Consider the following 26239-nt stretch of genomic DNA (forward strand, 5'->3'; position numbering starts at 1 on the left):
CTCTTGTTAAACTTCAACCCCTGCATCTATAAAATGCAATGATAAGCTTTCTTCTAATTACAATCTAAATACTTCAGACCCACACCCTATTGAGGACAAGCAAAACAGCTGAACAAAATATTTATTATAATAACAATAATTGTTTTTTCATAAAAACATCAAAGAGATAACAAGATACTGAGGAATTACTGGACCCAAATCTGGAAGATGAGATTCCAGAGATGTAAGGTCAAAACTAAAGACAACTTTTACTCTGAAGTCACCTACTGATCTAGAAAACATAAAATAGTAGCAAAACTGAGCTGTTTTTTGGCAGTCATAGAGACTAGAGAGGGAAAACGGAAAGCCCAGAGTCTCCCAAGGCTGGGAACTCAGATACACTATCCCAAGTCTAACCTGAAACTTTAGCCCTCAAGATGAGGGTGCCCAGAAGTGACCATCCCTCCCACATAGCTGCAATGCTTTGGATATCCCAGAGGAACTCAGGCTTTGAACTAGGATAAAGAGATTCTCTAAGGCTCCTGGGAGTACTGAGTGTCTGGGTCAATGGTAGCTCAAGAAATGTTCATTCATAACGTAAGCTTTTATATTTATCTAGTAGCCCTGAGCACAAATCTGTGCTCCAGTAGCTCGCCAGTACTTCGCTGCTGCCCTCCAGTAGCTCTGCCCTTGCTCCGCCCTCCTGTAGTTCCCCCACCCCTCTCATCCCTGCCCCCCCTCAGAGCTTTCTCTGCCCCCTTCTGTAGCTCTCCATCACCCACTTGTAGCCAGTAGCTCGCTGCTGCCCTCTGGTAGCTCTCTGCCCACTGCCCCACCCTCCTGTAGCTCCCTCAGTCTCCCCCCCTAAACCCCCTCATAGCTTGCTAACTTGCTCCCTCCTGTAGCTCTCCACCACCCACTTGTAGTTCTGTGATCTGGCTGTTACGTGGTCAGTCATTATGCTTCACTCACAGCATAATGACCATTTGCAATTACAACTTTATTGTATAGGATTAGAGGCCCAGTGCACAAAATTTGTGCACGGGGAGGGTTCCTAGGCCTGGCTGATAATCAGGGCCATTCGGAACCTTCCAGCTGCTGGCTGGGGCCTTCCTTCCCCAGTTGCTGGCTGTTGACCAGGGCCTTCCTTCATTCTTCACCACCCCCTAGTGGTCAGCACATGTCACAGCCAGCAATCGGTTTCCTGGTCAAACTCCCATAGGAACAATTTGAATATTAGGCTTTTTTTATATATACAGTATATGCATCCTTTCATTAAAAGTTTGTTACTACCATGAAACCGGATGCTGCTGCTCAGTGACAAATCTAATCCATGGTGGGAGTGGTAGGAGGGCTGGCTGGAAGATAACAGGAAGAATATGAACTGAGTGCCCACTTTTTGTTGTGTACTAGTCTACTCATCTTACAGATGTTCCCCCATTGTATATGCCCCGAAAATCCTTATCAAGGGGAGCATTATCATCATTTTACAGGCTTAAGATGGCCATTCCACAGAGCCTATGAGTAAGTGGAGAAGCTAAAGTGTGAAGCCAGGTCAGTAGGACATCAAAACCTGTGCATTTAGCAGCTACACCAGAGAGCATTTCATTAGGGTCATTTTATGAAGGACTGGCGGGAAGGCAAGTAGGGCTCATAGGCAATAGGCAAATGAGGGCCAACTGTATGGGTTCTTAAGGAAGGAAATAAAATGCTAAAAGCAGTTTTTAGAACAATTTTTTGAACTTGACATGGGAGAACAAGTAGAATTTGGTTATGACCAAATTGGTTGAACTAAATAGAAGACTGTGGGCTGTGTCAGGGTTTGATGTGCTCTGATCTTGGACTAAGTAGGTGATTGCAATGATGGAGAACAATGGGCGAATCCAAAAAACAGTTAAAAAAACAAAAACAAAACAATAACATGTTGATATTGGCTAGACAGATGAAAGAGAAAGAAAAATCAAAGAAATCTCAGAGACAACAAAGGAAACAAAATCTATGAGAAGAAAGAATGCTCAGGTTTTCATGTGTTCAGTTTGGGGCAATGACAGGAAATCCAAAGGTGGGTTTATCAAGCACTGAGGAACCCTTGGGTAAAAGACCACTGTGAGATATCTGTGAAGCAGAACTTGTGATACACCAGGGTATATGTAAGATAACTTGTTATTTTTTAAAGACCAAAGCTTATAGGAAAGACACGGCATAAGTAGAATATGATAATGAGAAAATTTTCCCAGGTGCCACTTTGGCAAAATTTCTTTTTATGTGTGCTTTCCTCTCAGTAGGCACTCACTGCTAGGCTGCATAGCTAGCAGTCAGTTCATTCAAGCATAATTCTACCTCCACTTCTTAGGTTCTACCCATGTTTGTTTGTTTAGATGTGTCGATGTCTTTAATCCTGCCCTTCTTTTGTTCTGGCTCAACGAATAAGAACAATAATGACTGGAATCTGTCTGTTTTGGCTCTTCAGCACTGATTGGTATGATAGCCCTCTATACCATGTTATTTCATGGTAAACATGAAATTAAACTCAATTACATTAAAGATTAAATTCCATAAAGTCAGCCTTTCTAATGAAACTGCCCTTACAACTCTCTTGGCATAACCTTTATTACTTTACTTTGGGGAAAGGTTGAACTACTAGTTTTAAAAACTCAAAACACAAAAGATTGCCGACACGGAATTTTATTTTTCATTCATATCATAGCTCATAAGGAGCAATTAATGTCTGGCAGAGTGGCTCTGACATGCTCCACCCATGGCTTCCAGCTTAGAGACGAAGGTGGCAGCTGAGCCAGTTATTGAAGAGGGGAAAAGATGGAATGGAGGCAATCAGCTTCCTTTGGAAAAAGCATTGACATGGAATGTGCACACCACTTTTGCTCACACTTTTCAGTTATATGACTGGATTCAGTCATATAATTCAGGGCTAGCTCAAAGGAAGCTGAGAAATACGGCTTTTAATTAGGTGACCTTGTACCAGCTAAAATAAGAGGACAGCAAGAAGGTTAAGGTTCCAATAGCTGAAGAGGGGGAAAAAAGAGTGTATGCATTTGTGAGAAAAATTAGCTGACTCTACCTCATCCTTGTTACTATCCTTGGGTAAGGCTATTTAAAAATGATTAAAAATTTTTTTTAATTAAAGGATAAATAAATAAAATAAATCCTTACCAAGATGTTCTCTTCATTTAATAAGACCTTCCTCTTCAGATGTCAAACTAATTTATAAAGCAGCAAATCCATTTTGCAGTATTGTTTTCCAAGGTAACATATTACTACTTAAAAGAAATCAGAGTGATACTTGGGTTGAAAATAGCAAGTAAGGGGCCAGAACAAACATCTGAGTCATTTCTCCTTCCCCACCTCACTTCAGGGGAGGCCCTGGATTCTGAGAAATAAACTTTGAAAAATTCTATCACTGTGTTTATTATCAAAAAAGAATATTTATGCTTCCTAAGCAGTCAAATGTGAACAGTGAAAATCACTCCCATTTAAACAATGAAAAGTCCTCTTTAAATCAGTTAAATGAACACCCATGGAACTGAGCACAGAGCTATTTCCCAGTCTGTCCCAAGAGCAGCACTTCTGACCTTGCAGAAGACCTTGACAAGCATCCAATCTAATAAAAGGGTAATATTCAAATTAACCATGACTACATCACAAAGATGGAGACGCCCATAGCAGCTGGGGCTGGATGCTGGTGGCGTTGCTTTGGCAACACAAGCCCAGCGTCCTGCTTCCCAGCCGCACGAAGGGAAGGAGGGGCCTTTCTAGTCACTAATTCTATGGGCTCCATTAATCTAAGAAAACATGGCAAACACCTTGAACAAGCGAGACCCTGACTGGTTAGTACTGGTCCTCTAAGCCAAATGCCGGGCCATGAAGTTCATTGGGGCTTTCTGCTTTTACCAACTAATTTTTGTGCTATTACCACTTGGAACTTAGATTTTACTTTAGATACATTAGGATATAGAATAATAATTTGGTTATGTGGTTTTCAAAGTATTTAACTGTTTTTGTTTTGTTTTGTTTTTTTATTGATTATGGTCTCACATAATTGTCCTTATTCTCCCATTCCCATCCCAAACCCCTCCCTAGACATGTCCCCCCCCCCCAACCCCTATTGTCCATGGCCACTGGCTAGGCCCATATGTATGCACACAAGTCCTTTGGTTGATCTCTTCCCCTTACCCCCATCCTCCCTTATTTTTCCTCTGAGGTTTGAGAGTCTGATCTCTAGTTCTCTTTCTCTGGGTCTGTTTATGTTGTTCAGTATTTCCTCTAGATGTGTGAGATCATGTGATCCAAGAAATACCCTTCACTACAGACTGATTCATTTGCCTCTCAGCATAACCATTATGGCTTGTTTTCTTTTAGAACAGTGACATAGTTTCTCATTTATTCACCCATTTCCTGATAAAAAAAAAAAAATTTCCAGTGAGAGTATTTTTCTTGAAATGCCCATGTATGAGATATAAATCACTTACAGTTCAGATTTCTGAATGTGGTAGTACATCATAGTCAGCTACTCATTAATAATACTTTTAGGTTGAATTCAAAATGGAACTTACCAGTGCTTGTGAAGGGAAGTTCTTTCAAGGAAAACCTCATTGTTCGAATTAACGAAACATACATGCTTTATCACAATGTGACATTATTATGGTCTAAGATAATTCATTTATAGATTACTTACAATATCTTTATAGAATTGAATAGAAAACTCAAAATATTGATGTACTTTATATTTTCAAAAGCTTATCTGTATTTCACAAGAAGTCTCTTATTTTTTTCTCTTTTTTTAAAAAAAAAAGTATACTTTTATTTCAGAGACAAAGGGAGAGGGAGATAGAAATATCAATGATGAGAGAGAACCACTAATTATCTGCCACCCCTTATTGGGGATTGAGACCAAAAACCAGGGCATGTGCCCTAACTAGGAATTGAACCATGAAGTCCTAATTCATAGGTTGATGATCAACCACTGAGCCAACCATAGGGGCAGAGATTTCTTATTTATAAAGAAACTAGAGGCTCTGTGCACAAAATTCGTGCATAGGTAGGGGGGGAGGTCCCCTCAGCCCAGCCTGCACTCTCTCCAATCTGGGACCCCTAGGGAGATGTTAGGCTGCCGGTTTAGGCCCAATCCAGGATCAGGCCTAAACTGACAGTCAGACATCTCTCTCACAATCCAGGACCACTTGCTCCTAATTGCTCAACTGCTTACCTGCCTGGTCACCCCTAACTGCCCTCCACCCCCCTGCCTGACAGAAACTCCCGGATTGCAGAGGGCTCCCCTGAGGGCTGCCAGATTGGAGAGGGTGCAGATCAAGTTCAGGGACCCACCCTCTGTGCATGAATCTTCATGCCCCCCTAGTATTATAATAAAGTACACATGCCAAAACTAATCCAAGAAAATATTAGGGTTTCAGATATTGCTTTTCTTGATTTCTACCAAACAAATTTTAGATGAAAAAAATACTGTTTTGCACGTCATGGATGAAGAGTCATGAATAACCTCTTGTATTCAAAAGAGAGAACTCATGAAAACAACCCTGCCTACAAAAATAAAACGTGTTATTTTAACAATTTATATTCTAGGTGCCTGATCAAACCAGCAATTAAACTATCTAAGCACCACAGAGGTAAAATCAGATTAAAATCAAATTATGGCACCTAGTTAAGTACTTCCCCAAATAAAAACAGAAAATTAATAATCTCTTTTTAAAGATGCCAGATACTTCTACTCCTATGCATTTAACAAGTCCTAGCTCATAAAGGCAGTCATATTCTAGTGTGTCCAATGGCCTGCATAGTAAACTTCCCTTACTCTATTTCCCTCCCTCCCTTTCTTTTCCTTTCTTTCTTTCTTTCTTTCTTTCTTTCTTTCTTTCTTTCTTTCTTTCTTTCTTTCTTTCTTTCTTTCTTTCTTTCTTTCCCTTCCTTCCTTCCTTCCTTCCTTCCTTCCTTCCTTCCTTCCTTCCTTCCTTCCTTCCTTCCTTTTTTTCTTCAGTTCTTCATGTGTTTGTATGCATATGCACATGTACACATATAATAAAGGTTTTCTTGAAGTTCATCCCTACATGAAATTATAGCGCTGTCATTACAGTAGAATACTCTAACATCAAGAGGTCAGCAGCAATGTCTCCTATTCATCTCAAATCACCAGTGATTAACACAAAGTGGATGCTCAATAAATATTTTTTAATGAATTGGTGAATAAATAAGCCAATGCCAAGATTTTCAGTCCCACACTGTAAAAAACTACTTTTGTTAGTCACCAATCCCCTCCACATTGCAAAATCCAGCTGTTCATTCTTGATCCTCATAGTTTCAACTCCATCTTTATCAGTTAATTTGACAAAGTTGATCACACTGATCTTTGCTAAGGTTTTCATCTTTCATTGTTAGTCACTCTTTCAATCTTTTTTGTGAGTGCCTCTTCTCTGCCTGATCATAGAATGTCAGAGAGCCTGAGGATTCAAGTAGTGGTATTCTTTTTCTCTGTTCTTTAATGAGCTCACCCAATTTTTTTTTTTTTAAATATTTTTATTGATTTCAGAGAGGGAGAGAAAGAGAAGCATCAATGATGAGAGAGAATCATTGACTGGCTACCTCCTGCACATCCCCTACTGGGGATTGAGTCTGCAATGCAGGCATGTGTCCCTGATCAGAATCAAACCCAGGACCCTGCAGTCCACAGGCCAACTCTCTATCTACTGAGCAAAACCAGCTAGGATAGAGCTTACCCAGTTTCGTGGTTTTAAATGATATCACTAACTTCCAAATTCACATCTGCAGCCTAGACCTCATCCCTGAATTTCAAACTATCCAGTCACTTATTGACATCTTCACTGGGATAGCTAATTGGCATTTCAAACTTGACATATCTAAAAGTGAACTCCTGCTCTCTCCCCTATTCACGCATGGGCTTCTGCCCCAAATAGCCTCCATTTGCATTCATCTCCATATTAGTTAATGAGTTTTCTAATCTCCAGATGCTAAATTATCTATGTTCCTACTGTCACCATGACTGGAGGTGCCACCAGAATCATAAAAAATAAAAAATAAAAAAATAAAAAGTTTCTCCCTTCCTACTTTCATTCTCCCACTATGCTTTCCATTGGAAAATCCTATGTGGAAATCTGATGTCATGGAAGTCTAGAAATAGTAGTTTGCAAGCTTCCAGATTCATGATACATAGGAGAGTTTAGAAGACTGAGTGTGGAGCTGAATATCAGTGGACATTATCTGTCACTGCCTCCTAATTGATCTCCCTGCTTCCAACCTTACAACTAGCCTATTTTCAACACTGTACCCACAGGCATTTTTTTAAAAAAATGCAAATCAGATCATGTCACTCCTCAATTAGAATAGGAGAGAACAGAATTAATAGAATAGAATAGAATAGAATAGAATAGAATAGAATAGAATAGACTTCATTTACTCTTCATTTCACTAAGTAAAAGACATGCTCACAGATGGCTACAAATGAAATGTGATCTATCTTCTGTGATCTTTCTGACTTTCTCTGTTAGCTCTGTGGCAGCTATAATGGCCTCCTTGCTATTCCTGGAATACATACACCCCCCTTGCCCTTGGCACTGGTTTTTCTGAAAGTCTAAAACTCTTTCCCTAAATGGCCACCTGCCTAACTCCCACACCACTGAATCTTTGCTCAGTTGTTATTTTCTAATGAGTTTTAAATTTAACCATCCCACTCCCAGCATTCCTGGTATCCCTACTCTGATTTCTCTTTTGGTGGTAGTTTTTGTAACATAACACTTATCACCTTCTAATCCACAGAATAATTTCTATGTTTAATTTTTCATGTTGCAGGTTGTTGTTTTTTAATTATCTCTTCCTGCACAAAAAGTTAAACTCCACAAAATTAAGAATCTTTGTTTGTTCAATGACATTTCAGGGGCCTGGACCAGTAGTTAAGTAATGAAATACATTTTTCCACATGTTTAACCTGAAGGTCATCAGGGCAGGGGTACTGATAACTAGGCAGTTGTTTGCATGAATGATAAACATTATAATTGCAGGTAAATATTTCCTGCTTTTTAGGAGGAAAATAGAGAAGGGGTAATATAGTGAAATGGTAGCGTAGCTGTAAAGTGACAAAACCAATAGTATTTCTGCCATCTACAAGTCAACAACAACAACAAAAAACAATCAAACTGACTTAAGCCAAAAGTCAAATTATTGACTGTCTAACTTAAAAATCCAGAAACAGAAGTTGAAATGGTATGATAGAACCCAGATACTCTAGTTGTCATACCAGAAAGCAGTCTCACTTTTCCATGTGATTTTTTTTTAGTCTGTGTTGGCCCATTCTTAAGCAGGGTCTCCCCAACTGTTGCCAGAACTGGCCACCAGCAGCAATAGCTCACCTCCTGCCCTTAAGGACCATAGCAGAGAGAGTGGCTCTTTTCCAGTGGTTTCACCAAAGTGCCCTGACTCACTCTCACTGGCCAGAATGAGTCTTCAGTCATCTGGTTTGCTCATAGCCTATTCTTCAGGCCAAGGACTGGAATGAACCCACTCAAACCAGGTGAGAATAAAAGGTAAGTGGTTTTGCAATCACAAGTCAAGGGCTTTTTACCAAAAGAAGGAAGAATGTCACATTATGGGGCATTACAATCGATATCTACTGTCTTATGAAATGCCCAATGTCCTGAGGAACAGTTAAGAGCATGTCTAAAGTGAAGTGATAGGAAATGAGGCTGGAAAATTAGGCTGATCTCTGATTGTGAAATTTTTTTATTTTATTTTATTTTATTTTATTTTATTTTATTTTATTTTATTTTATTTTTAAGAAAGCACTGGATGAGCTCTCTGGAGACCTGAGCTTGGTTCCCAAATCATTCTAGAACTAACTGTGTGACCTTACACAAATAACATAATCCTATATAATAAAAGTCTAATATGCAAATTGATTGGATGCCAGAATAACTGGAAGAACAACAGGCCACTATGATGCGCACTGACCATAGGGGGCAGACGCTTAATACAGGAGCTGTCCCCAGCCAGCAGGCCCCAGGCCAGCCAAAGCAGGTGCCAGCAGCCCCCCCACCCCCAATTGCCCTGCCAGTTGCCCTGCAGAGGGAGGTGACTAGCAGCTGCAGCAGTGGTGGGTACGGCTGGCGAGCAGGCAGCCCCAGGCCAGCCAAGGCAGGTGCCTGCAGCCCCACCCACTCCCCACCCGCCAGTTTCCCCACAGATCAGCTCTGATTGCTAGTCAGGCCTAGGAACCCTACCTATGCACGAATTTTGTGCATTGGGCCTCTAGTAGCTATATAAATGTGTCCTCACCTGTTAAATGATGAATCACACTGAAATAGTCTCCATGTTTTCTAACAACTCTGCCAGCTGACAAATCCAATGGGGCAAAATATGTGTTGCAGCTACCTAATGTTAACCTATTATAAATGTGTGTACTTATTAAATGAGGGAAAGAAGAGAGAAATACCTGCTCCCTTCTTTCTTGCCACAGGCTAGGCACACTGTTTAGTACCCATACTTAGTACAGTAGGGCATTTTGACAAATGTTAAAATTAATTCCAAGCAGAGAGAACTGGGTTCTTGCCAGTGATTCCCAAACTTGGCTATGCTTCGGCATTATCTGGAGAGCTCATAAAACTATAGATTCCTGGGCCCACCCTATGAATTGAATTGGGCTCTTGAATGTGTAGTTTTAGAATTTCCTTTGTTGTTACTTCTTCCTACTCTCCAGTCATGAATGTGGTAGTTTTTTTCTGGCCAATGTTACTTAATGCTAATAAAAATCTTTCATATCTACATGCCAAGAGAAATCTTGGCTTGGAAATGTGTATCAAAACACAAACAACAACCATGGTCTATATTTCTTGACATTAAAATATAAGAGGAAAAAAGAAACACTGCATTTACTAACATATTGGAGTGTTTTGTGCAGAGGAGATATATTTCATATGACAAGTTTTCATAATATATACATGACGCATCCTCTTTATTCTGCCAGTTTCAGAGAACTAGTCATAACTCTGCAATCTTCACATAACATTCAAAGTCACAATAAGAATAAAAGCATCCTTCACATATCTTCAGTCATTGATTTTTTTTTAATATATCTCCAGAAGTTTTGAAAATGTGATGATGGTAAATAATGCAGTATCAGCCATATCTAATACATCTGCTCCCTGCTGTGATAAATGTTTAAAAGATCATTACATTATATTTGATCAAGTTCTTACGTTTATGAATAAGTAATTAGTTTTAGTCTTCATCTTTCTCAAAATACCTTTCTTTGATGTTTGTAGCCATTATTTTCATTTTTGAAAGCCTATCCTTTCAAATGTGATCAAATTAGCCACACTATAGGCTCGGGTCCAGAGGAAATGGTGGCTCAATGCAGACATATTTACATTAAGTAGTTTTGTCATTCTGACTTCCTTCTTGTCTATGTGGACATGTGGTCTGAGTCTGTCAGAAAACAGTTAACTTCAGCATGGTGCATGTTTCTGGGATTGTAGGAGGAAGTTGAAAGACAAAGTGAGATGTAAATACAATATTTCCTTTCCACAAACACAGGGAAATAAACAACACACACACGCAATACATTTAGGATCAATATGTGAAGTGCCCTGAAAAGAGTTTAAGTAACTGACCTTGTCAGGCACAATGAGAATAACCTGCAAATGTGGAATAAATTCTGATTTTGTTGTAAGAAAAAAAACTCGAAGAAGTAGATTCTTCCTATGCACTAAGAATAAGGTGACGTTTCATTCTTTAATGGGATACTCTCCTTGACAAGACTATTTTGAAATAGAAATATTTCAAGTCATCAAACTGTTCATTCATTAAGTTAACAAATATTTAGTTAGCCTCTACTATGTCTAGAGGAAGTACTTGATACTAGGAAGATTTTTAGTATCTTCTGTATAAATCAAGACTGACCAACAAGGTTTTGAGTAGTTCTTATGAGACCACAAAGTTGCTTCAGCCCTCCAAATCAGTGGAGGTCTCAAAAGCACCCCAAGGCTTCTTCTGCCCAAATGCATCACCTCTCAGTACCCACAATGGATACGCACCCCTTTCCCATATTCAGAGAGCAGCTCCTCCATGCACAGTGCTGACCTAATTCTAATTCTGAGAACAGAGGCAAATCAAATGCAGACCTTACCTCCAGGAGTTCCCACACTAGTGAAGAAGATGGGTATGTAAGAAGTCCTAAGTGTGTGAAAGAAGCTAAGATAATTACAAGTGCATAGTATTAGAACATAAGGGAGGGAAGCCAGCTCCATCTCTCAATTATTTTATTGAGGTATAATCAACATATAAAATGATATTAGTTTCAGCTGTACAACACAATGATTCAATATTAGAATATATTGTAAAATGACCATACCAATAAATCTATTTTTACAGCCATCACCATATATAGTTACAATTTTTTTTTCTTGTGATGAGAACTTTTAACTACTCTCTTTGCAACTTAATTTTGTTATCATTTCTATTATCACTATAATTGTTATTAGTTTTTAAGCAAGCATATTCACTGTGGTCTCTTTAGCACTCTAATATCTTCCTATTGAAACTAATACAAAATTGGTACCATAACCTACTTGATCTGGCTCCTGTCTATGTTTCTAAGGCCATCTTTTCCTTTTCTCCCCCTCACTCATTACCGTATAGCCACAAGGGCCTTTTTGCTATTTCTTAACTATGCCAACATTGTTCCTGGCGTGGAGCCTTCTGCAATGGGTATTCGTTCTGTACAGAACACTCCACCCCAATCTTCATAAGGTTGGTTCCTTCTTGCCATTCTGGTCTTAACAAAGACATCACCTCAAAGAGTCCTTCCTGTCCATAAACCTAAATAAGGCCCATGCTTCATCTCCATCATAGCATCCTGTTTTACTTTTTTAATAACATACTCTCCTTTGCAATTATTGTGTCCACTATAAACTCTCTTGGTTTGTGTGTGTCTCCCCTCACTAAAATGTACACACCTCGTGAAGAGCAGCCACTCCTTTCTTGTTCACAGCTCTGCGAGCAGGAGATAGAACAGTGCTGGTGTAGGATGATGCTTCATGGTTGTTTAAAATTAACTAATATATCTTGAGCTTCCCACTGAACATGGGGAGGCGCATCCAAAACACTTGTTGGAGGAAAGGGGGAAGAGAACATCAAGAGAAATCCCAGTTTTGAGAATGTAACAGCCTGCTAGAATCCCCACATGGATGATGTAGGTCAGAAGTGGGGTTTGCAGAAAACAGTGAGCCAATTTGCCGGAGGTCATGAGGACTAAGAAAGAGCACATTTTCGGTAATTGTTTTGAAATTAATCTGACCCAACTCATAATCCCTGGGTAGAGAACCACTGACTCAGGAAGTACGTCTGTCACACATTTTGCCACCTAGTTGCGCCGTACCTGGTGTGGTAATTTGACTTTAATGTGGCAAAAAGTGCACTGACTATAGGATCAGAACATCCAGGTCAAAGGTCATTAACTAGCTCTGTGACCTTGGGGAAGACCCATGCATGCCCAATCCAGCTGACTAATCTGTTCCCTGCCCTCCAAACCAAGGGGAACACAAACCATGCATCATTCTTTTGGGCTAGGATTTTTAAATGCTACTTTTCCCATTTAGTAACTTGAGAAGTTACCTTGGCTGCTCTTAAATTTAGCCCACACTCAATTCTTTCCACAATGCCTCTTATTTGTTTATCATCTTATTTTTCTCCCTAGGAAATATGTTCATTAAGGTCCTGTTCACATCTACATCCCATCTTCCAACCACACCATTCATCCTTACCTGTCCCACCCCACTCCACCAGTATTATTCATATGGTAGAAAGTAAAAAATGTTTGTCAAAACTCTCCGGAAAACAAAGTATTAATATAGATCAAGTACTTTTTTTAAAAGAAACATTATTTGATCAAATTATTCTTTTAGAACCCTAGTCTTAATAAGTAATTCCAAATGCAAACAATAATATATATGCAAAGATATTCAATCCAATATTGTATTGATGGAGAAAAAAACCAAATCAAAACACACACACACCACAGCAACAATAAACAATGGAACAACATAAATAATCATCAAGAGAATACGACTGCCCTAGCTGGTTTTGGCTCAGTGGATAGAGCATCAGCCTGCGGACTGAAGGGTCCTGGGTTTGATTCAGTCAAGGGCACATGCCCATTTGCAGACTCTATCCCCAGTAGGGGGCTTGCAGGAGGTGCTGATCAATGAATACTCTCTCATCAGGATATTTCTTCTATCTTTCTCTCCCTCTCCCTTCCTCTCTGAAATCAATAAAAATATTTAAAAAAAAAAAAAAAAAGAAAGAAAGAAAGAAAGAAAGAAAAAAAGAATATGGCTGAGTAATTCATGGACTACCCAATGATAGAAGCTTCATATATATGATACAATACATGATAGAGGATATTAAGCATCCTAAAGAAATGATGTTTTAATGGACATGAAAGTAAAACATACTGCTATGAAGCCAAGGATTAAAACAACAACAACAACAAAAAAACCCTGTGCATTATGATTCCAATTATGCATTAATATAAACACACCCCCACACAACAAAGAATAAAGGACTATGAAACTATAATGAAATGTTAAACATGGATACCCTTAGAGTAAAATTATGCATGATTATTTTTCTTCTAAATCCTTTTCTGTAATTTCAGTTTCCTATAATGTACTCACACTGCTGCTTAATAATTAGAAGAAAAAAAAGTCTTAAAACTTTGCCAATGAATTGATAAATTAAAAAACTTTTATTGAACTAATTTAACTCTAAAATGAGACTAATAATACTATTCTCTCTCCCATATCTGAAACTTAATGAAAACACTAGTATACTTTGCATTCAAATTGTTAACATTAGTTTCCTCCATAGGTTAGTAAAATTTTAAAGAAAAATGATAATGTCTATATTTCTTTCAGAATAATGACTTCCAGGGTATATAGTAAAAAATTATGCCTTATGAAGATTAAACACTTTAATTTTTAAATTCCCTGAAATGCAAATCAGTACTCATCCAAAGACATTCCAAAGGGGGGGAAAGAGCTAGATTTTGTTCAGAGCTATTGAGTGTCAGATCATTTATACCTGTTTACTGGGAACTATTGTTTGAGGCAGGGATTATTAGCCTTGTTTTACAGTTTCGGGAGGTCGAAATTTAGAGAAGTAACTTCACTAAGATCACTGAAATAGATTATATTCAGACTATTCTCTGCTATTTCCAATGAGCTCTTCCCTACATGAAGGTTGTACAATGCTACCCCATTGACTCGGCTTGGCCCTGTGCCGTGCTTAGCCCAATGGGTAGAAATATCGCATTGTCCACTACAGGCCCTCTTTTTTCCCTCTCCCCTGAGGCCAACCATTTCCTCAACAACAACAAAATATGGGCTGTTTCTTCATTTTGGTTCTGAAATAAAGAAAACATGGAGCAGAGCCATGGCCAGCCCAATAAAACATGTAATGTGGTTGAGCAATAAACCTTTGCCATCATAAACTACTGAGAAGATCTGGTAGCTATACATTTTACCCTAACCTATGCTGCTTAAGAGTCATTAGTAACTGGTATGGACAAATTCAAATCCACGTTTGTTTAGCTCCAGTGTCCATATTCTTTCCACTACATCAGATGATTCTCTCTCTTAAGTTTTCAATAATTTTGATGAAATTTATTGTTATGCTGAGAAAACAATGTATACTATAACAATAAGTTTTGTGGATCAGCGATGTTTTCCAAATGTAAAACTAAAATAAATAATATTTTGCTTCCTTGTGATCCCTATATCTTTTATTATACCACAAGCTATTTTAAAGATTTAATCTGATGCCCTAGAAAATTGCCACTCATGCCTACAGACTGACAGCACACTAAGATTTCAAGTGTTGGATTAGTTTTAACTAATTAGTGTTTAAACAGAAAATCTACATCCAGGCCAATTCTCTGTGCTTTTGCTTTAGCTTTGTTAATTGACCATGTCACCTCTTATTTGTGAACCGTTCCTGTGGAGGAAACAGACTTTTTAAAGGCTTCTGCTTTTACCTTGGCAAGGTACTATTAGGCTACTATGTGGGTGGGAACCTCAGCATTCTAGGTGGCTCAGAGACTATCCGGAAGCCCTTCCAAAAGAAATGGCTTCCTCTACTTGGGGATTGACTCCTATTGAGCATACATTTGCTGCCATGGAAATTCAATCTCTTGGCAGCTACTGCTGGACTTGCTATAGGATTTTACAAAATTCCTGGCAAGTCAACTTGTACTATTTGAAAGTCAGGAAACAGAGAGTTAGTTTCTAACTGCTTACAGGTTATAGCAATAAAACTTCTGAGCAAACCTAGTCAAACCCATTATGCTTTGGCCTTGGGGCCCAAGAGCATATACATTAATACAAATATACATATACCATCTCCTTCTGTAACCCAAAGCCCCTGGAGTCAAGGTCAGCTGAAGTCATAGTAATTTTTATACCAAATGCCTCTGACTCAGCTCTCCCTTTTTAATATTGCATTGTAGCCTCCTCTAAAATAATATCCTGGCTCCAAAAAATATATTAGGAGAGAATTCCCAGCAAGGGTCACATATGCATTCTGGGGGAAAAACAAAAACAAAAACAACCTAATTCATTAGACATAGTATAACTTTTCCCAGGCTATTATTAGTTAACCACCATGTCTGTGAGCATCTCTATGTCCACCGTTATTTATACTACTTGTAGAAGTCAGTGTCTTGCTAAAGGTACTGTCATCTCATGTATTGAAATTATATGGCCCTCAAGGGATTGAAACAAAGCTGTGTTTACGTTCTTTTTGAGCTAGACATGTGAATCCATATGCCACTGTCAACTAACTTTATTTCTATCCTCTCGCCCTTCTAACAATGATACTCAAGCTCCTCCCTTCCTCAACCAAAACACAAAAACTGTAATGTAGATTAAGCCATCTCCTCACCACTTCTAATCATTGAGGAGCCAGCACAAATTTCCCTTATAATATCTTATTTCTTTACAATATCTTATGAGGGATTTCTAAAACTATGCTGATAGTACTCTACTGAAGTATAATTTACATACAGAATAATAATTTTTAAAAAAACCTTAAGTGTACAGAGTAATAAAATTTTATATACATTACTAGAGGCCCGGTGCAGAAAATTCATGCACTGGAGGAGGAGACCCTCAAGCCCAGCCTGCCTCCTCTAACAGTGTGGGAGCCCTCAAGGGCAGTAGGTGACCTGGTGATCAGGGAAAGGTGATGCCCCATCACACTGCTACTGCTGCCACTGCAGCACAAACATTGGCTGGCCCTGGTTACCTGAGTCTTGAGCAGCCTTTGGTAGCTGGGCAGCTGCCATCTGAGGCTTGCCTGTGCCTTGGGCCTGCTCTGAGTGGCTGGGCAGCCACCATCTGAGGCTAGCCAGCATCTCAGGCATTGGCTGGGCAGCCAGTATCCAAGGCTTGCCTGTGCCTTGGGCTGGCCCTAGGTGGTTGGACAGCTGACATCTGAGGCTTGTCTGCACCTCAGGCTGGCCCTGGGTGGCCAGGGGGCTGAGGGGACTTGGGGACTCCAGAGGCAGGTGCGTAGAGCAGCCGTGCCACTTGCCTGCCACCCCAGTGGGGCTGAGGGAACTGGGCACTGCCATCTTGTGGCTGTGGGTGCCGCCATATTTTGAGAGCGTGGTGGTCAATTAGCATATTCCCTCTTTATTAGATAGGAAAATTCAAGATGGAGAATATTTTCATAACTCCAACATATTTCTTCAGTTCCACCACAGTCAACAACATCCCACTTCTGTAAGTAACCACTATTCTGACTTCCATCACCATGGATGAGTTTGAGGTATTTGTAAATTTTATGTACATAGATCATACATCTACTTTTTGTGTCCAATTCTTATGCTTAAATAATCTTTGAATTTATTTGTAGTTCATTAATTTTTATTGCTGAGTATTATATACCACAGATGGTTTGCCCATTATTCTGCTGATGGACATTTTGGTTGTTTCCATCTGGGGACTATTATGAATAAAACCACTGTAGATATGCTAATAAAAGTCTTCTTATGATGAGTATCTAAAGTAGAATGGATTAATTGTAGGATATCTTTTGATTACAAACCAGTTTTCCTAAGGGTATATACCATTTTATTTCCCCCATAGTAATAATAGATGAGAGTTCCAGTTGCTTCGCATACAGAAGGGTCAATAAAGGTATTTCATTGTCTTTCTTATGAGTTCCTGAAAATCTGTGAGCCTATCTAATCTAGTCCTATGGTAAACACTATATAGTTCCTACCCTGGCTGGGTGGCTTAGTTGGTTGAAGCAATATCCTGTATACCAAAAAGGATAAAGAAAGAAAAAAACAATAAAAAATAATATAAACAAACACAGTTATTTTGTTCAAGTTAAACAATGATAAGTCTTACATGCTACCAACTTCTAAACACTAGAAGATCAAGATAGATTTTCTTTTTTAGAAGTCAGGGAGAAAATTACATTAAAAGCCTGGAATCTTTCATCTAAATAGAATTTCTCTATGTAGGCTGCTACAGTTGTGCATGCTTCAAGGAGAAGTTATTAATTTTGTCTTGATGTTTTTATTACCTACTTGCTCATTTTCAGAATCCTTCACCCTTGAAGGGTACTTTGTGATTTCACACAATCACTGGCATTCTTACTGCAGCCTTTGTTAAGAGAAATGAAAGTGTTACCCTTCTGCCTGGAACTCCATGGTTGGCAATGGATGCTGAGCAAAATAACAGCCACAATAATTCTGTTTCCCAGAGGAGGTGCCTACTCATGAAGTTCGCTGTTTTGCCTGAACTGAAACCATGTCCCAGAGCAGCACTAGAATTAGAGCTAAAGAGATTTCACACTTGGCAAATGTAGTCACTTGAACCCCCACCATCCCTCAATACACCCTTAACACAAGTCAAAGTTGCAAGTGTTCGCTAATGGGCATACATGTGCTATTTACTTCTGGCCTAGTACTTAATAACCAACTCAACTGAGGCCCAAATCAATAGTTATACAGTGATGGAGTTTAAGGAGATAATTTCTTGATAATTTATTTCATAATTAACAGACACCACCCATTCTCTGCTATTTTGCATTGAAGATTAATTAATTCATGATTTGAACAACATTTTCCCTGGATTAATCCATTGTAACTATAACACATTTTAAAATAAATTATTTGTAAGAAGAGGATTAGGTACATACATGTGAAGTAATTATTACATAATTTTAACTAAAACCAACCATCATCTCTAACTTTTATTTTTACTAAATTGATTGATAAATCTATGTGCATGTGTTTGTATATGTACATTTGTACAGGCAGACATAAGCCTCATAATTAATTAAAGCAGGGGCCCTAATGTAGTCAAATGCCATAAGCCAGGCCCAACCATCTTTGTCCTGCACAGGTCTAAATGGACACAAGATATCCACTCTCCTCTTTGAGATCTTGGAATCCTTCCAAAGAGATTCTGATAAGAACGGGGAAATGGTTGGGAGCTGGGCTCTATAAAACTTGACATCAACAAGCATTTGTCCAGAGAGCTGGTGGGTAGCCTAGATGCAGCTAACACCTTTGGGCTGCTGATTCTTGTTCTTCTTCCTTAAGTCACCTGTTTTCCACCTCTCCTTCTAACTGTCTCAAGTTAACTATGGAATTTGTTAGATCTACTTGAGAGAATAGCCTCTATGATTCCCTAAGCAAAGATTCATTTGACATATGGGTTCATAATCTACCACTTAGAGTTGCATAAACTTCTAGAGCATTAGTTTTCTCTGCTGAGAAGCAAAATTTATAGCATTTTCTCTTGGAATAGTTGTGAAAAGTAAATAGATTAGTGAATATGAAAGTCCTTTATTAATTTTAAGATCTGGCAAACTGTCTTTGTTATTTCTTAAAAATAGAAAAACCGCCGAAGCCGGTTTGGCTCAGTGGTAGAGCGTCGGTCTGCGGACTGAAAGGTCCCAGGTTTGATTCCGGTCAAGGGCATGTACCTTGGTTGCGGCCACATCCCAGATAGGGGGTGTGCAAGAGGCAGCTCATCGATGTTTCTCTCTCATCGACGTTTCTAGCTCTCTATCTCTCTCCCTTTCTCTCTGTAAAAAATCAATAAGATATGTTTTTTAAAAAAAATAAAAAAACCAAAATGAGTGCCTAGAGCAGGGTATCACTAAAAGTCTGCATGTATGTATAAGAATAAGATGTGGGTACTTCTCTCAAAGTATTTTTTGTTTTATGTCAAAGAAGAAAAAGAAGAGAAATAATTTCTAAAAGAGAGTGTGCTGACAGAAGGTATGCTAAGGAAAAGTAGAGAAAGGGAAGGGAAACTGGAGAAACAGAAAATAAAGGAGTTGGTACAGAGGTAACAACACAGACAAATGAAATATATTGTAATTGTGCTCATAAAATTTAGCAATAAAGCTGTTGGAAATTATAACAAGCTTCACTGTGGTACATATTAAAAGTGACATTTAGAAATTGCATAAATCAAAGAACTACTATGTCACTTCTCTTTGCAGGTATACCTGATGTTTGCAGAATCTGTTCCTACTTCCACTCAGCCTCCTATGTCACGGGATGACCTTGAACCTTTGGCCCAAGAGCTGTTCCAGTGATGGCTTCAAACTGTTTGTGTGCTGTAGTTGTTTATTGTCCATGTCTAGGCTGAGGCTTATCTGTGCTCCAGACTCTATCTGTCCCAGTTCAGTTCATCTTAAATCTTTTGGGGGCCTCTTGCTTTCTTATCCTCCAACAGTTCAGTGGAATTACACTTGAATGAAGAAGACCTAAGCCCTAATCTTCAGGACCTATCATTGCTAATCAGAGGTTGGTTCACTGAAGTAAATTTGGAGGTGACTCTGATTGAAGTTCTGATTTCTGTCTATGGAAGGGCTTTATTTACTATAAAATTCATCCCACTGCATCTGACAAAGGCTGGTTCCCAAAAATGCCTGCCTTCTTAATGGATCCATTTAAAAATGTCCCTTGGGTTTCTGAAAAGATGTGCTAGAAGACTTCTTTAAATAGCTCTTTTACAGCATTTGAATACACTTTTGTTTACCAATTTTCATGAACATATCTATCAAAGGTAAAGTGTGGTTTTCCGGCATAAGAATAGCACAGGAAAAATATCCTTAAAACCCTAAAGTGCCTGCATAGACAACATAATTAAAAATACTGAATATGACTCTTGCTTACAACTAAGATAATGGCATCATGTTTTCCAAGTCTTGTTAAGGCTCTACCAAACCTGGATAACCCATAACTAATGTTCTTTGCATTCTAGTTGATTGGGCTTGACACCTAGATGTGTCCAGAAATATTTTTACAAAGATAAGCCCTCTTTCTTAAATGTAAAAAAGAGAAAATGGTGTCTAGAAAGAACCATAAGGTTGAACATTATTCTGAAAATACAGTAAAAATAGAGTAGAAGATACCCAAATTATTCATGTTAGTAAGTGGAAAGATTAGTTTATTTAATCCAAAAGCTTTTATTTAGAACATATTTAATGTGTTAATTCATTAACTCATGATAAACATTTCTTTTCATTTCTTACTGACACCTTTGCCTATTCACCTTCCTAAATCTCCATCCAATTTTTTGCTTCCTAAACCCCAGCAGTTTATAGATATAAAGGAGTTAGATCACTCCTCTACCACTAATCCATCTAATTACCCAACTTATCTCCATGCAACATGCTAACCAGAAAGACAACATATTTCATTAGTGAGTATCTGTGGTTGGCAAAACTGGATCAACTAGATTCTGCTCTGTCAAGGTCAGGTTTCTGTATTCTGTCCTCGGTGAAGCTCTGTAGGTTAGGACAGTACATAAGAGACACTGAAGGCTCAGCTTCTTTCTTCTCTTCTAGTAGTCTTCAAACATGCACAAGACTCTCCTAAGATCATGAAAAAATAATCTTCTCCTTTGATCTCATTCTATCCTCTGGCCTACCATTCAAATGTTCTTTATCCCTTTCTCCAAATTACTCAGAATCACAGCCTGTACTCCCATTTGCTTGAGTGCTCACTGAAATCTGCTATATTACTTGACTAAATTGCTCTGATTATGTCTCCTAAGGCCCAAGCCACAAGCAACTTCTAAGTTTTCTATATCCAAAGTATATTTTTCAGTCTTTACCTATGGTAGGCAACTTGATTTTAGTGCTATTGATTATCTCCTCCTTAAAACTTGATTCCCTTGGTCTTCATGTCACCACATCTACCTGTCTTCCCTTCTATGTCAGAGTCTTCTTTTGGCCTGTTTTCTCTGGATGACCATTCAATATTGCCCAGGCTTAGAGTTTTATCTCACTATTGTCCATCTATGTTCTGGTTTCATCTACAACTATAGTTCAAGACTCGTGTTTGCTAATAACTTCCAAGTTCCAATCATTCATTTAGATTCTGTACTGGAGATTAAGATTCATATGTTGAACTGCAAGATGTGTAACTCCATCAGAATGAACATCAAAAGTTCAAATTCAACATGTCGAAAGCAGAAATTATGTATTCCTCCCTTAAATTTGTCCCTATTCCTACATTTTCTACTTAGTTTATGGTAATGCCATTCAAAAAATATTTAAACTAGAAATCTGGGTGTCATTTTTGACTCTGCCACCTCCTTCAACCCTCCATGTAATCAATAAAATCATAAGTTCCTGATTATTTAACCTCTAAATACTTCTAAAATCTATCCTTTTTTTTTTTTTTACCCCAATTACTACAAGTAGAACTAAGGCTCTATCTCCTCCATAAACAGTGTGGCAATCTCCACAATAATCTTATTTACATTCTTTTCATCTTCTACTAGACATTAGAGTTATATCTCTAATGTCTATCTCTTTAATGGCTCCTATCTCCTCAGAAATAAGCCCAAACTCCTTTACATGGGACAGGGTGCCTTGACCACCCCTATACCCTCATCTCTTGCCATTCAGTCTCACACCTTTAATTTTCACCACTCAGTCTCACAGTTCATATTTCAGAAACCTTGAAATGCCTGTGGTTTCCATACAGCATTCAGTTTCTTGCCTGATACTTTGCTTAGGCTGTCTTCATTCCTATCTCTTATCTTCCTCTCACCTCTGCCAACAGCCCCTACACATCTAGCTTCTACTCATCCTTTGAGAATGAGCTAAATATTTAAAGCTCCTAAAGCTTTTCTCACAGAAACACCCACACCCCACCCCAGACCTCATAATGTTTTATATATATCTCTCTTACATATTCATCCTCAGTCTTTAGCATAATGTTTAAGGAGAGTTGGTTCTCATGAATATTTGTTGAGTGAATGTGAGTGGAATAACAGGTTGGCTTCCTGCTGACTGTGCTTTTAACATTGCATCAGTCTAAGATGTGATGTCATTTCTTTTCACTGTAGAGGAAAATGAGCAAGAGAGTATGACAAATGATTTAATCACCATTTCCTTTTAAAGGGCCAGTCTCATGATTTTGTTTGAAATGCTATATACTTGCAGAATATCAAACACCCAGATCTAAATATGGTCATCAAATTGCATTTCAGAAGTAATCATTTTAAAATGACACTTCCTCCAAGAGAGGACGCAATCAAAGGTTGCCTATAGTATCCATGCCCTTTCATTTCAAATGTTTTCATTGGAGATGCCAACAAATAGTTTTACCTGTGTGTCCAGTGTCTATCCAGCTCCTTGTGCAGGAGTAATAATTGATCTGAAGCTTGGTTAGCAAGTTGATCGCCAAAAAGAAGAGGAGGACAATCTAAAAGCATGGGAACCACCCTTTCAATAATCAACAGATAACAGAGTGCATTTTTACTCTAGTTTAGCATTTTCAACCCTAGGAAAAAGGAACAGTGCTTCCTGTAACTCACAAGTCAGTGCCTGGGCTTTGTCTCACAGGAAGCATCTGGGTGCTACAGGTCAGAGGCAGGAAGGTTACAATGGGCAGGTTTCATAGGGAGTGATTAAGTATGTGGAGACTGGAAGTTTCAGGGAATAGGATGTGAATACTTTTTAAGACAGGAGCAAAGAAGCATAGACAATGGAAAATCTATTTGAAGAGATTTGAAACAACAAGGGGCTTCAAGAGATAAAAACAAAACATGTCAAATAATTAGTACCCACTGTGTAAAAATGATTGAAAGGGGGAAAATGAGAGAATACATTTTTAACTCAAAAAAGTGACAGAAGAAATGCAGCAGGATCTGTGGATAACCAGATCTTACATCCTTTGCTTGAGACATGACAGGGAACAAGGAAATACAGGAAGAGGAAGACTAGTTCTTTTCATCAGAAAATTTTTAGATTCATGGATGAGAAAGTATTTATTTCTTACATGCAAAATGCTTCTTTTGTCAAATCTTATGTTAAACATCAATAATTTTTATTTAAGCTTCAAAAATAAAGAATTAAACATTTGATTTGATAAATTGGTAATTCTGGTCTTAAATATTTGATTCTAGATAAGATACAGCTCATTAGATGGTTCTAACTATACTGGTTTATTTTCTAACTTGCGATATTAGCATTTGGAGATTTACATTCCACTCTTATCCAGTGGCTATCCTTCACTGAAAGTACCATCATAAAACCCAAACCCCATACTTTCCAGGCTCATGTTTCCCTTCAACTGCCAGGACTCAGCCTTGCTCTTTAGTTCACTTGCTCTTTCTCCAAAGACATTTGACTCCCAGCTCTGCCATCAAGAACACCATAACAGTTTCTTAAATAACTGTTTCTAAAGACTCAGGTTTCATAACGGAATAAAGTTCATATAAATTAGACAATTATACATAGAGAGTTTAGTTTTGTCCCTCTGGTAAAATGAAATAACAGAAAAATGCATAACATTATTTGAGATTAAATGCAAATGTGTTTTTGCTTGAGCTTGAAAAGTCAGTACATGGGTTTGATTAATATCTTTCATAACACAATGCATATGTACTACTAATACAAAAGCTATATCTTCTGAACATTTGGACAATATATTTTTTTTATTGATGAGAGAGAGAGAGAGAGAGAGAGAGAGAGAGAGAGAGAGAGAGAGAGAGAGAGAGAGAGAAGAGAGAGAAAGAGTGTGCTACCTCTGGCTCGTGCCCTGACCTACAACTGGGTTTTGAACCTGCAACTTGGGTATGAGCCCTGACCGGCAGTGGAACCCTCTCCTTCCAGTGTAAAGGATGAAGATCCAACCAACTGAGCTACATTAGCCAGAGCTAGACAATATCTTTAAAGTTCAGTATTGCCAAGTTCTTTTATGTACTGGCAGCCAAAGCCGTATAGCACAATGTATAATTTACAAATGTTTGAGGCCTTGAAGAAGGAAAAATAGGCATGAGGTTGAAAAGTCAAATAATGGAGGAATAAGGACACACATGTAATACCTTAATCAATAAAGAAATTTTAAAAAAAGAAAAGTCAAATTTATTACTACATTGTAAAATCCTAAATTTTAAAATCCTATTATACAAAACTGGATTTTTTATTTCTAAACTATAGACACACCTGTATATATTAGAACTATAACATTGTATTGATGCTTAAAGCTAATGCTAACATGAAACCATTACTTCAGGGTATTTTTCATGGGCTACAGTAAAACAGTAGTAAAAGGTGAAGGAAAAAAAACATCAGTCCTTTGTGCTTTTTTGGTTTACGTATTTTTGTTGTTTTGGAATGCTCCCAGGCAATAATTCCATTCATTTTCACATGGGGCACTTCTATGAGACCAGGGAAAAGGCACCCTGCTAATATTTCTCAATAGCAGTTAAAATATAAATCAAAGTGCCAGGAAAAACAAAACATTCTCTGCTCAGTAGGAAAGTGGGATCTGGAAAAATCTCCCAAGCAGAGCTGTAGAAAATTATGCCCTAATCCACTGTGTTTTTCCTTTCTCAACATGCTTTTGGTAGAGACAGAATCTGGCTTCTCAGTGCAGTATGATATGGTATATGAATTACTTACCCATTGCTGGTTGCAAATTACCCCCAAATTACACCACACACACACACACACACACACACACACACACACACACACACATATTAATATCTCAGCCAGTTTCTGGAAATTCAGGGATCGGAGAGCAGCTTAGTGGAATGGTGCTGGCTCAGGGAGCCTCATGAGTCATAATCAAGGCAGGTTGACCAATTGTTCCAGTTTGCCCATGACAGAGGAATTTACCAAGATACAGAATTTCAGTGCTAACACTGGGAAAGTTTCTAGAAAACCTAGAGTTGATCCCCATAAGTCAAGTTTCACTTGGGGCTGCAATTTCTGAACACTTGATTAGGGCTAGAGTATCCATTTCCAAGTTACTTACATGGCTTTTGGCAGAAAGCTTCAGTTCTTGGTTGTGTATATTTCTCCACAGACAAGCTCATAACATACCTTCCCTCAGAGAGGGCCTAATTTCCAAGTCATACAACCTCACTTCTATCCTACTAGTTTTCTCAATACACCGAGCCAAGCTCACATTAGAATGTAGGGAACTATAGAAAGTCATGCATGTCAGAAGCAAAATATCATTTCGGTCATCCTGGAAATTGGCTCCTGCAGCATGGTACAGTATAGTATGGTGTGGTACGGTACAGTATAAAGAAATGTGTTGAAAACGCTACAAGTACTGGTAGGTGTCTAGTTGAGGTGCCTTTATTTATTTATTTATTTATTTATTTATTTATTTATTTATTTATTTCATTCAATCAGCATTTACTATGGACCAGATACCATGTTAACCACTCCTGTTTGAGTTTTCACCAGGGGAATAATTGGAACAGACTACCGTAGTCCCCAAGTCAATGAGCACTCTAACGAACTCCCCTGTGAGTTTATATAGGATAAATTTGGCCATAATAGAATTTCAAGGTTAACCTTAAAAGGGAAAGTAAGTATAAAAAGCAAAGGTAAAGACACCATCACATTTTGTAGCTTCTTTGGAAATTTTATAGGGCAAACTCTAGGTATAATGCAATATGATGCATGAAATCTGGACCCAGACTGCCTGGGTTCATATCTCAGCTTTACTATCTTCTAACTGCCAAGACCTTAGTCAACTTACAGCAATAAAATGGAGACAACACTAACACACACCTCATGAAGTTGTTATGAAGGTCAAATAAGCTCATTGTGAAGTGTCTAGAATAGTGCTTGTCATACAATGTGAACCATTAACCTTAGTTACCTCCACCATTCTTAAAACCAATGTCCCTTATTTATTTACCACTATACACTG

The sequence above is a fragment of the Pipistrellus hanaki genome (assembly GCF_964339955.1).
Source record: "Pipistrellus hanaki genome assembly, chromosome: 7".
Taxonomy (NCBI): domain Eukaryota; kingdom Metazoa; phylum Chordata; class Mammalia; order Chiroptera; family Vespertilionidae; genus Pipistrellus; species Pipistrellus hanaki.